Source organism: Protopterus annectens, chromosome 12.part0, assembly GCF_019279795.1.
Source record: "Protopterus annectens isolate FY-2018-M chromosome 12.part0, PAN1.0, whole genome shotgun sequence".
In the NCBI taxonomy this organism is placed as follows: Eukaryota; Metazoa; Chordata; order Ceratodontiformes; family Protopteridae; genus Protopterus; species Protopterus annectens.
The window spans coordinates 365,734,917-365,747,819 of NC_056746.1; the positions used below are offsets into that span (position 1 = coordinate 365,734,917).

General features: G+C 41.9%; 1 protein-coding gene across 7 annotated transcripts in view; it reads left to right on the forward strand.

Moving 5' to 3' along the window:
* RHBDF1 (rhomboid 5 homolog 1) overlaps positions 1-12,903 on the forward strand; it is a 1,247,410-nt gene that overhangs the window by 1,202,065 nt on the left and 32,442 nt on the right. The gene's annotated exons all lie outside the window — the stretch shown is intronic.

The window sequence follows — 12,903 nt, forward strand, 5'->3', positions numbered from 1 at the left end:
GTTCATAGGTTTATACTAGGCTATCTGCCCTAAGGCATTTATAAGCCTAGCCCAAATTATTGTGGCTTACGCCACCCCTTATATGAAAAAATACTGTGCCCATTAGTTTGTTGTGCCTCTGTCCAGCAGTGACCCAGAGATGATTCCCGGGGTAAACCTACGATCTCCCATCCACAGGTCTAGATTTCTCTTGAACAGAGTCAGCGAGGTGCTCTGCCTCACATGGACCGGGATTTTATTCCACAGCATAGGGAGTCTCTGAGTGATAAATCTATCCCTCCAGCACGTCCTATTTATATCCGTGCTAAGGTTTAAGTCGCTTGCTCTAGTGGTTTTGGTGGATTTGGATTTTTAGAGGTGGAGCATGTCCATTAATTCCGGGTTGGACATGGCCTTGTATGTCAGGCACATGTCACCTCTGAGCAGACGGTATGCGACTGAATAGAGCTGGAGTTTCTTCAATCTGGCAGCATATGACAGATTTTGGAGTCCCTTTATCCTTTTGGTGAGGAACTTTTGGGGTCTCTCCAATTGCTGCAGATGTCGGGTGAGATACATCCCGAATGGGGCATTGTACTCGATCATTGGTCTGATAAGTGAAGAGTACAGGGAACAATGACCTCACTAGATCTGGATGTGAATCCCTTCATGATCAGGTGGGCAATGTAGAAGGTCTTTCTAACCACTTTAGCAATGTGAGTGTCAAAAGAAAGGCCACTGTCAACCTGGGTCCCCAGGTCCCTGATAACCTCTTCTGTGCTTAGTGGATTGCCACCTATATGGTAGCTTGGGGTTACCTTGTTTTTCCCGAAGGGTATGACTATACATTTTTGGCGTTTAACTTCAGGCCATGGCTCTGGCACCAGCTATCTGTTTCCGTGAGTCCCTTCTGAAGGATATCAGTGTCCGATGCACTTTCCACTATGGCCCAGTTTGCAGTCATCTGCAAACTTTGTCAGCCAAAGTCCTCCCATGTTGGCCTGTACTTCTGAGAAGTAGATGCCAAACAATAGGGGCCAAGGACCGAGCCCTGTGGGACACCACTTGTGACCGGCTTGGAGTCTGACACAGCGCCAGCAACTCTAACCCTGTGGGTTCTGTCCTTAAGCCAGTTTGCAACCCATCTTGTGACATATGGGTTTACATTTAAGCTGGTAAGTTTTTCTACAATACCCGAGTGGGGTATTGCGTCGAAAGCCTTTGCAAGGTCAAGGTAGGCTGTATGGACTGCCTTTCCCTCATCAATGGCCTTGGTGACTATTTCAAGAAGTCGACCAAGTTCAAAAGGCATGATCTTCCCTTGACAAAGCCAAACTGGGTCGGGTCCAATGTCTGCAAGTCCCCTATATCTTTGTTTATGAGCTCCATTATGATCCTCTCCATAGCTTTGCAGACTAGACTTGTTAAGCTTATGGGCGGTAATTACCAGGGTCCGTGAGGCGCCACCTTTGTGGAGTGGGACCACAGTTGCCGTCGCCACTCCTTGGGCACGTATCCTGTGGTAAGGCTGAGATTAAACAGCTGCCTTATGCGGGTTTAATTCCTCATTTAGCTCGTGTAGCACACAGCCGGGGACACCATCCGGTCCCATTGATGCTGTGTTTTTAGCTTTAGAGAGCAGCTTTCACCTGCGCATTTGAGATGTCCGGGAGGCTACACTCGGCTGGGATAGTTATCTCTCCTTTAGGGGAGAGGGGTGAAGTTTGCACTGAACCTGTCTGCCAGTATGTTGGCAATGTCTGTGGGTTCAGTGATTTTGTATCATTTTGGACTAATTCTGAGCATATCTGTGAGTTTCCACCCAGGTTCCTAACATAGCTGAAAAGGCCTTATGATTGTCCTTTGAATCCATGGCAATTTTTCTCTCAAAATTGGCCTTAGTTGATTTTATGAGTGCTCGTATTTTTTTACTAATAATGATCAGGGGTGACTTCCCTTTTATGGATTTTGTTCTATCATGTAATAGCTTTCTCCTCTTATTGTAAAGTTTGTTAATGGCTGGGGTCCACCAGACTGGACGTTTGCCCTTTGTGGAAAGAGTCTTGGTTTTATTTGGGATTGCCTGATCCATGCAGTCCTGGAGGTGTTCATAGAAGGCATTTGTAAGGGCTTCCGCAGCTTGGGTTGTGGTTTCCTCTGACTCAGGGGCTTTGAAGGATACCACACCAGTCTTGAGTAGTGTGAAGTTTGCTTTAGAGAAGTTCTTCACTATGGTCTTTTTTGTTTGGGGTGGGCGGGGGATGTGGATTTCAAGTGAGATTAGTTTATGATCAGATCTCACCAATGAGGATATACTTCGGTGTGGAGCATTTTGTCCCCATGTTTGTGACAATGAGATCTAGTATATTTTCTCCTCTCGTGGGAACAGTGACTAGCTGTTCCATGGCATTTGAATTTATGAACTCCAGGAACCGTTGGGCTAGAAAGTTAGGGCTTGAGTAATGTTCCCAGTCTATATTCGGGTAGTTGAAGTCACCCAATATGATGGTGTTTGGAGATACATTTATACCCTCCAGTGTCTTCAGGAAGGCTGTGTGGGGTTCCTGAGTTTGAGAGGGTGGCCTGTAGCATGCTACAATTTGTAGAGCAGTTTTGCCTATTGTTAGTTGCACCTGGATGGTTTCCGAACTTCATGCGTTGCCACCAACCTGGAGGTGTGAGTATCCTTTATGAATATGGATACACCCCTCCTTTTGTGGAGTGGTCCGGGTTTTGGGGCGGAACGCATGATATGAGGTAAAACCTAATAGTGCCGGGTGCTCTCAGGAGCCTTGAACCAGGTTTCAGTTACAGCACAGACATCGATGTTCTCCATACTGAGAAGGGCCTCGAGTGCGTGCATTTTGAGATTTAGACTTCTGGCATTGAGCAGCATTACCCTCAATTTCTTCCCATTTTGTTTTCTAGGGTGGTAGGTTTAGAATTTGAGCCTTGCCTAAAGGCACTATGGGGGTGGCAAGAGCCTTAGCCAATATCCGGAATCCCAGGGGTGACAGGTGCAAGCCGTCCCTTGCGAAGCAGCGTGGCTTGTCAAGCATGTCATCCCAGGCAGACAGACACTGGATCCCCTTTGAATGACACCAGACATTAAGCCAATTGTTAAAGCTGATCATCTTGTCTCTATATTGTGGCATCATTCTTGGTGAAGGAAGGATACTGCTCAGGGTTAGGGTCATACCTGCCTGGGCTACATAATCAGAGAGCTCCTCTATGTCTCTTTTCATGCAGTAATTTAGCCATTTAACTAAGAGTGCAGGAGATGTTGACATACTAAGACTCACAATGTGTTAAATTTGCTTCCTCACAAGTGCTGCCACAAACTGTTTTATTTAGGAGTAATAAAATAAATCACTGGTGCAAGATAAATTAAAATATCTAAAACTCTGCCATAGTAAAATTGACAGATGCATGCATTACTGATAGATAAATAGATAGACAGACAGAGAGGTTTGCATCTACCTATATATATATGTATATATATATATATATATATATATATATATATATATATATATATATATATGTATGTATGGAATTTGTGTGTGTGTGGTGGAGTGTTGATGTGCTGTTCTTAAATCTACAGTCCAATATATTTCATTCATTACACAATAGATAGAATTCATATTAACATACAATTTTGTCTGTGTATTATATATGTAGTTGTATAGATGTACAAAATGTATCCTCACAGTAGACCTAGATGAAGAGTTTGATAAAAGCACATATCTACAGCACTGTGTAGATAGTGTGTTGTTTAACTACACTACAGAAGACACAGACATACCACATCCACCAAAACACATAACCAGATCTATTCCCTTACTTAGCCCTTAAACTAACCTTAACCCACAAAAGTCACACAAACACTCCCACCCATTAATGCCAAAACTTTCAGTATATCCCTTTTTAAGTGCAACCTGAATAACTGGATAGGGAAAAGAAATACACTCCTGGCATTCCACCTGTGTCCCTGCTGGACAGGAACATTGGGTGCTGACTTGGGCGAACAAGGGCTAGATTCTTGGCTAGGCTTGTAACAGCCTCTGGGCCAATAGTCTAATAGCTATCTATGATCCTATGTCTGAAACTTTCAGCCATACCTTTCAACTTCTTAGCACAAGAAATCTAAACAAAGCCAAAAATAACGGGGGACAAAGGCCCAAAAACAGGGACAGATTTTAAATATTGCGCTTATAAACTTATTGCTAGAATAAGAGATTTTGCATTTGTGCACATTTTCAGAAAGATATGAAGTCTGAAACTGCAATGTCTATCATTATTTAATGAATTAAGTCCTCAAAGATTTTCCAGAAAACCACAAATTTTATGAGGAGTAGACCAAAATATGATGCAAAAATCTGGACAGTTGAGAGCTATGCTTTCAGCATTAGTATCCCAAACCCACACACGCCTTACCTGTGTGAATTGAACCCCATTACTTACATCATCTTCCACATTTGACTAACAAAAAACTCAACTGCATTTTCAAAGTAATTTCTTCTGTCGAGGAGCTGCAAAATCAACAAAGTGAATGACGCCCATATATGTAGATGTATGTATCTCTGTATGCAAGCGCAAACACATACATATGCATGCATCATGTGAATTCCAAAGAACAACATCTGCACATAGCTAAAGAAGCACTCAGAATATTCAAAAATACAAAACAGAATCAAGCACAACAAATTACGTTAATTTACTATTCCCTCACTGACCACAGTTTCAGTAACACATTGTGTTTTGTTTGTTGTGTAAAACTGAAGCAGTTAAGACCACCAGTATTAAAAAATACAGTCTAGTATATCATCATCATCTTTCAGCTTTTCCCGTTAGGGGTCGTCACAGCGGATCATCTCTTTCCATTTCTTCCTATCCTCTGCATCTTGCTCTGTCACACCAACCACCTGCATGTCCTCTCTCACCACGTCCATAAACCTTATCTTAGGCCTTCCTCTTTTCCTCTTACCTGGCAGCTCCATTCTTAGCATCTTTTTCTCAATATACCCATCATCCCTCCTCAGCACATGTCCAAACCAATGCAATCTCGTCTCTCTTGCTTTGTCTCCAAACTGTCCAACATGAACTGACCCTCTAATATACTGATTCCTAATCCTATCCATCCTAGTCACACCGAGTGCCACATCCAGCTCTGACTCCTGCCTTTTTGTCAATGCCACTGTCTCCAACCCATATAACATAGCTGGTCTCACTACTGTCTTGTAGACCTTCCCTTTCACTCTTACTGGTACCCGTCTGTCACAAATCACTCCTGACGCTCTTCTCCACCCATTCCACCCTGCCTGTACTCTCTTCTTCACCTCTCTTCCACATTCACCATTACTCTGAACTGTTGATCCCAAGTACTTAAACTCGTCCACCTTTACCAACTCTACTCCTTGCATCCTCACCATTCCTCTACCCTCCCTCTCATTTACACACATATATTCTGTCTTAGCCCTGCTGACCTTCATTCCTCTGCTCTCTAGAGCATATCTCCACCTCTCCAGAGTCTCATCAACCTGATTCCTACTCTCACTACAGATCACAATGTCATCTGCAAACATCATAGTCCACGGGGCCTCCTGTCTCATCTCATCTGTCAACCTGTCCATCACCACTGCAAATAAGAAAGGACTCAGAGCTGATCCTTGATGTAATCCCACCTCCACCTTAAACGGATCTGTCACTCCCACTGCAGTCCTCACCACTGTCACACTACCCTCATACATATCCTGTACCACTCTTACATACTTTTCTGCCACTCCCGACTTCCTCATACAATACCACAACTCTTCTCTAGGCACCCTGTCATATGCTTTCTCCAAGTCTACAAAGACACAATGCAACTCCTTCTGACCTTCTCTGTATTTCTCCAATAACACTCTCAGAGCAAACATCGCATCTGTAGTGCTCTTTCCTGGCATGAAACCATACTGCTGATCACTAATCATCATCTCCCTTCTTAACCTAGCTTCTACTACTCTCTCCCATAACTTCAAGCTGTGACTGATCAATTTTATCCCTCTGTAGTTACTGCAGCTCACCACATCACCCTTATTCTTAAAGATAGGTACCAAAACACTTTTTCTCCACTCCTCAGGCATCCTCTGACTTTCCAAAATTTCATTAAACAATCTAGTTAAAAATTCCACTGCCATTTCTCCTAAGCACCTACATACTTCCATTGGGATGTCGTCTGGGCCAACAGCCTTTCCATTCTTCATCCTCTTCATAGCTGTCCTTACTTCCTCCTTGCTAATCTGTTTCACTTCCTGATTCACTATCCCCACATCATCCAACCTTCTCTCTCTCATTCTCTTCATTCATCAGCCTCTCAAAATACTCTTGCCTTCTACTCAACACACTCTCCTCTCTTGTGAGTACCTTTCCCCTCACTATCCTTTATCACCCTTACTTGCTGCATATCTTTCCCAGGTCTGTCCCTCTGTCTAGCCAATCAGTACAGGTCCTTTTCTCCCTCTTTAGTGTCCAGTCTCTCGTACAACTCTCCATACGTCTTATCCTTAGCTTTTGCCACCTCTCTCTTTGCCATGCGCCTCATGTCCTTATACTCATGTCTACTTTCATCATCTCTTTGACAATCCCACTTCTTCTTCGCCAGCCTCTTCCTCTGTATACTCTCCTGTACTTCCTCATTCCACCACCAGGTCTCCTTGTCCTCCTTCCTCTGTCCAGATGTCACACCAAGCACCTTTCTAGCAGTCATCCTTACTAGTTCTGCTGTAGTTACCCAGCTATTCGGTAACTCACCACTGCCTCCCAGTGCCTGTCTTAACTCTTCCCTAAACTCCACTTCACAATCACCCTTTTTTAACTTCCACCATTTAATCCTTGGCACTGCTTTCACACTCCTCCTCCTCTTCTTGATCACCAACGTCATCCTACAGACGACCATTCTATGCTGCTTAACTACACTTTCCCCTGCCACCACTTTACAGCCTCCAATCTCCTTCAGACTGGCCCTCCTACATAGGATATAATCCACCTGTGTGCATCTTCCTCCACTCTTGTACGTCACCATATGCTCCTCCCTCTTCTTAAAATACGTATTCACCACAGCCATGTCCATCCTTTTCGCAAAATCCACAATCATCTGACCTTCTGCATTCCTCTCCTTAACACCATACCTACCCATCACTTCCTCATCCCCTCTGTTCAGTTCACCAACATGCCCATTAAAGTCCGCTCCAGTCACCAGTCTCTCACCCTTGGGTACACTCACCACAACTTCATCCAACTCACTCCAAAATTTCTTTCTCATCCATCGCACACCCAACTTGTGGAGCATATGCACTAACAACATTCATCATTACACCATCAATTTCGAGCTTCATAAACATCACTCTGTCAGACACTCTCTTCACGTCTAAAACACTCTTGGCATATTGTTCCTTTAGTATAACCCCTACCCCATTTCTCCTGCCATCCACACCATGATAGAACAATTTGAACCCATTTCCTAAACACCTGGCCTTACTTCCCTTCCATCTGGTCTCTTGCATGCACAATATATCAACCTTCCTTCTCTCCATCATATCAGCTAGCTCTCTTCCTATACCAGTTATACTGCCAACATTCAAAGTTCCTACCCTCACTGCTACACTCCTAACCTTCCTCCTCTCTTCCTGCCTTCGGGCACGCCTTCGCCCTCCTCTTCTCCTTCGGCCAACAGTAGCCCAATTTCCGCCAGCACCCTGTTGGCTAACAGTACTGGTGGCGGTCGTTGTTAACCCGGGCCTCGACCGATCCGGTATATGCAAATGAAATTAAAAGCAGGTTGCTCCAAGAAAACTGAAGTATTTTTTTTACCAAAATAAGTCCACCACCTTACTAGTGTACTATCCATAACTCCAATTCAAAGTCATCTTTCCCAAAGAGTGATACTAAACAAAACTCATACACCCATGCTCACACGCATCAGTCCCCTTGGCATATTAAGATGCTTATCCCTTTCCTAATCCTTACCCTCATAGACTAACACAGACACACTTCCTAAATTCCAAAACATTTGGTTTAACTGGATGTTTCAGCATTCTGTCACTCTTCCTCTTCTAACTTCTGCCATTGGTCTTTCACTCTTCTGTCTGTCAGTAGATTGTGATTGGTCTACTGACAGGTACATCTGTCTCTGTATATATAAATATAAACTTTCCTTACACTTACTAACCTAAACCACACCTTTCTAACTCATTATCCTAAAATTTTGCAGCTACCTTATTCCAACACGCACACAATCCTTTTTTTTCACTTTCTCCCATCCCACCGCACTGACCATTATTTCATCCCTCATATATCACAGTCTCCCCTATTGTCTCATATAACAGTCTCCACATCACTGTATCAGTACTACTAAACTGCAGACACCAACCCACCCATATTGTTCTCCTATTTCCCTACTATTTCACCATGTCAGTTATCACCACTCTTGAGCAACTCTCTCCTACTCATTACCATCTACCTAGCCTCCCACTCCACTACCTTCATCACATCAAACATAACACATTACCCCTCTCCTACACTCCCCACTATTACATACCATACAAAACCTGATGTCCACTTTCACATCTGTTCTAACCTCTACACTAACTCTAACATATTGCTCTTCCACTATAAATATGTCCATACCCACAACCCTCCTTCCTATCCAGATTTCTTATATCGACTAATATCCAAGTTCAAACTCTGTTTCTGTCTGTACTCACTAACAGAAGTCAAACTCCAAGCTGACATACATCCTAACCCAGGACCACACAGCTACTCCCACCCCACCCAGTAACACCCACCATACCTGATAATACTACCCTCCACCTTCTTCCCCTAAAAAAAATTCCAAATCAGACTTGCTCATAGCTAATTTTAACCTCAGAAGTATCACAAAAAAACTAGTAAATTTCACGTAGCCCTAACTACCTACACTCCTGATATACTAATTATTACAGAAACATGGCTAAAACCCCACATTAAAGATGAGGAAATAATCACTAGTGGTTATAATATTATTAGACAAGATAGGCTGAACAAGCGTGGTGGAGGCATTGCCATCATATATAAAAATTTCCTCAAAATTGAAAAATGAATCTGTACTCCTCCAGTTCTATTAAAGCAGAAATTCTAACTACCCGATTTGAAGTAAATCCGTATAAAATCATCATAATTATTGCCTCCTACCTACTACCAGGAAATAATCTACCTACCATTGAAAGTCTTCTATCTTGGGCATCCTCTACTTTCAACCAATAAACTATAGTGCTAGGTGATTGCAACTTAGACTGGCTATCCTGCTGATCTGACAACCCCTCCAATTTTATGAATTTATTCAATTTCACCCAAACTATAAACTTCCCCACTAGAATCGATAAACACACTAGGAAAGAATCTATTCTAGAATGGATACTAACCAATAAGCCCAACTTTGCCCACCATGCTGGGTGCCTCTCCGATTCTCTCAGTGATCACTCTCCTACCTTTCTTCTAAGGAAATGCATTCACTCCCCCTGTAATATCATTTTCAAACACATATGTAACAAAAGAAATTTTTTCCCACCATCTTAAATTCCCTACTTCAAAACTGCAACTGGTCACCTCTAAAATCACTCCACCTAGACCAAGCTGTACAATATTTTAATGATACCTTCCTCAACATCCTTAATAACTTTGCTCCAACAAGAAGAATTCACTCCAAACCCAAAAACCTACCTTGGATAACCAAAGATGCTAAATCTCTTATTAAACAAAGGGATAGAGCCTGGACTGCTTATCAAACCTCCAAAACCTTAGAAAACCTCACCTTTTACAAACAACTAAGAAGCAAATATTATCTGACAAAAAATATTTTCTAGCTTGTCAGCAAAAACACATAAATAACCCACAAAAATGTTGGCAAAACCTTAACTACCTCCTCAACCCTGGCAAAACCTCTACCTCTGCACCATCTACAACAAATATATCATCCCAATTTAACTCTCATTTCATTACAACTATCACCTCACTTTTAAACAACAACAAATCTAACCAACCCCTTACAGTGCCTATCTCTACTAACTCTAAACCCAAGTACTTCTCTTTTAAGCCCATAGAAACCTCTTATGTCAAAAAGTTCCTATCAAAACTAAAACCAACCTGTCTAGAAGCTGATCAACTCCCTAATGACTTCTTAAAAACTGCTGCAAGCTCCATCACCTATCCCGTATCTATCCTAATCAATCGTTCCATCGCAGAACAATATGTCCCCATACTATGGAAAATATCCCATATCAATCCCCTTCCACAAGGGAGGCCCATCTAAAGATCTCTCTAATTATTGGCCCATTGCCATTCTCTCACCCCTAGCCAAAATCTTAGAGAAATGTATCCATAAGCAGCTTCTAGACCACCTCACTACAAATAACCTCTTATCTAGTTCACAGCACGGATTCCATCCAAAACACAGTACCTCCACAGCCCTCATAAGTGTCACTAGCTACATCAACCTCCTCAAAAACAATGGACAACTAGTCTCTACTATATTCCTTGATATGTCCAAAGCTTTTGACACGGTATCCCACCAACTACTACTCAACACTCTAGCCTCCTTCAACCTCAACTCTTCAGCTCTTAACTGGCTCGTTAGCTACCTTACTAATCGACAACAGGCAACTAAATGGGATAATAAACTCTCCACACTCCTGCCAGTCTCTGTTGGGGTTCCTCAGGGTTCCATCTTTGGCCCTCTCCTTTTTATTATATTCACAAATAGTCTAAACACCGCCACTAAATCTGCTTCTATCATTCAATATCCTGACGACACTACTCTTATTTGCTCTGCTCCCACACCCCAAGAACTCCAACATAAACTGCAAAAGTCATTTCTAGATATTGGAAATTACCTAAATGAACTTCGACTCATCCTAAACCCAAACAAAACAAAATGAATGATCTTCTCTAACAGGAAATCCAAAGCAAAACCACCACCTCTCTCCATCTACTCCACTAATGACATTATAATAGAACCAGTTAACCAAACAAAACTACTTGGTGTCACAATAGACAACAACCTAACATTCAATAAACGCATATCACTCACAATTAAGAAAGTGCACATCAAACTTGGTGCTCTATATATGGCCAAACCTTACTTTACTCAAAATGCCAGACCAGCCACAGACAGATCCCACCTCCTATCTACTCTTCTCAACTTTTCACTAACCTGCTCAAGTCTGATTTACATCCACTTGATTCCTGCTATAACAAAATAGCAAAATTTGCTGCTAATATACCCAACAGGACCCATCATTACACTGGCTTGAATTTCTCAGTCTGTTATTGCTCAATCAGCTCACCACTGCCCACTATTATTCACAAACCTGAAAACTGCCCTGCACTCTCCAGCCTAGTGCAACTAAATACCAAGCCCAGGGCCCTTAGATCATCAGATAAACTTGTACTCAAGGTTGCAAAGTCCCATAGTTACTTTGGTGACTCTCTCTTCTCCTTCAAAGTAGCCAAACAGTGGAACCTATTACCTCAGAATATCTTAAAAAACACAGCTCGTCATAGCTTTAAAAAAACTCCAAAAAGAATACCTTACTAAACAATGACTATGTTGCTGTAATACTCCTGGCTAGTTTCTCGTGCCTTCGGTCAAATGTTTTCTATTCTGCTATCTTCTTGTCTTACTTCTACCAAATGAAAACACCACAATGGTTTTTAGTTATATATCTAATGAGTTTCATATTACTGTCTGTAGTAAGGCTTAAGAAATGCAATGTTTTCTGTTTTTACATTCGTCTTTTTGTAAATTGTGATTGTTGGCAACAGTCAAACTTTTTGTATATTGTTTGTAAATTTGTTTAAAATTTTTGTAATCTTTTTGTACTGTTTCTTATGGAGTTTATCTCCCTGGGTCTCCGCTGAAAACGGGCTACTTGCCCAGCTAGACTCTACCCGATTAACAAATGTTGTTGTTGTTGTTTGTCTTTCGGCTTTTTCCCGGTAAGGGGTCGCCACAGCGGAACTCTGGTCCACTAATGATTGTCAGTAGATTTTTCCGAAACGCCGAGGTGCCAGCTCGATGCCCAACCTACAACGAAGGCATGCCCATTTATGCACGCATGTCTTTTGAACTCTACCCAACCGCGGGGAGGACATGCAGACTCCACACAGAAGGCACTCCCAAGCCAAGCCGAGAATCGAACGGGAGAACTTCTTGCTGTGAGGTAACAACGCTACCGCCATACCACCGCGGCAGACGTAAAATAAAATAATTAATAAATGTTATATATATATATATATATATATATATATATATATATATAAATAAAACATTTATCAATGCACGCACACACACACATACATCACACACACACACACACACACACACACACATATATATATATATATATATATATATATATATATACACAGAGAGAGAGAGAGAGAGCGATAAAAAGGGAGTGAAAGACCACCCCCTCACAGAAAGCTGTTGTATACCTTAACCATAATAAGGACTGAAAATAAATTTTAGGATCAAAAATCTGTACCATAATAACCTTTGCACTTTCTCATCTGATCAATTTGTGTGCAGCATTTAGTGAAGTCTGTCTGACCCCAGTCTATGAAGGTCTTAATGCCTGCTATCAATAAAGATGTCCTGAAATGATGAGACCATGCTTCACACACTTTCACTTGACTTTTTTGTTTTAATTTTAAAATGGTGTTTTTTACCCCAATAAGTGGAGGAGGGAAAGTAAAAGTCTTGCAGTTTCCCCCTCTGCTCATCAGATCCTTACATTTTTTAGCAGGTGTTAAGTAAAATAGTCACACTTAGAAATCAAGTCTGTAGTGAGCATTTCCTACTGGTTGTGGTGTGGGTTGAAACAGTTGTGTATTGCACAATAGACAGGG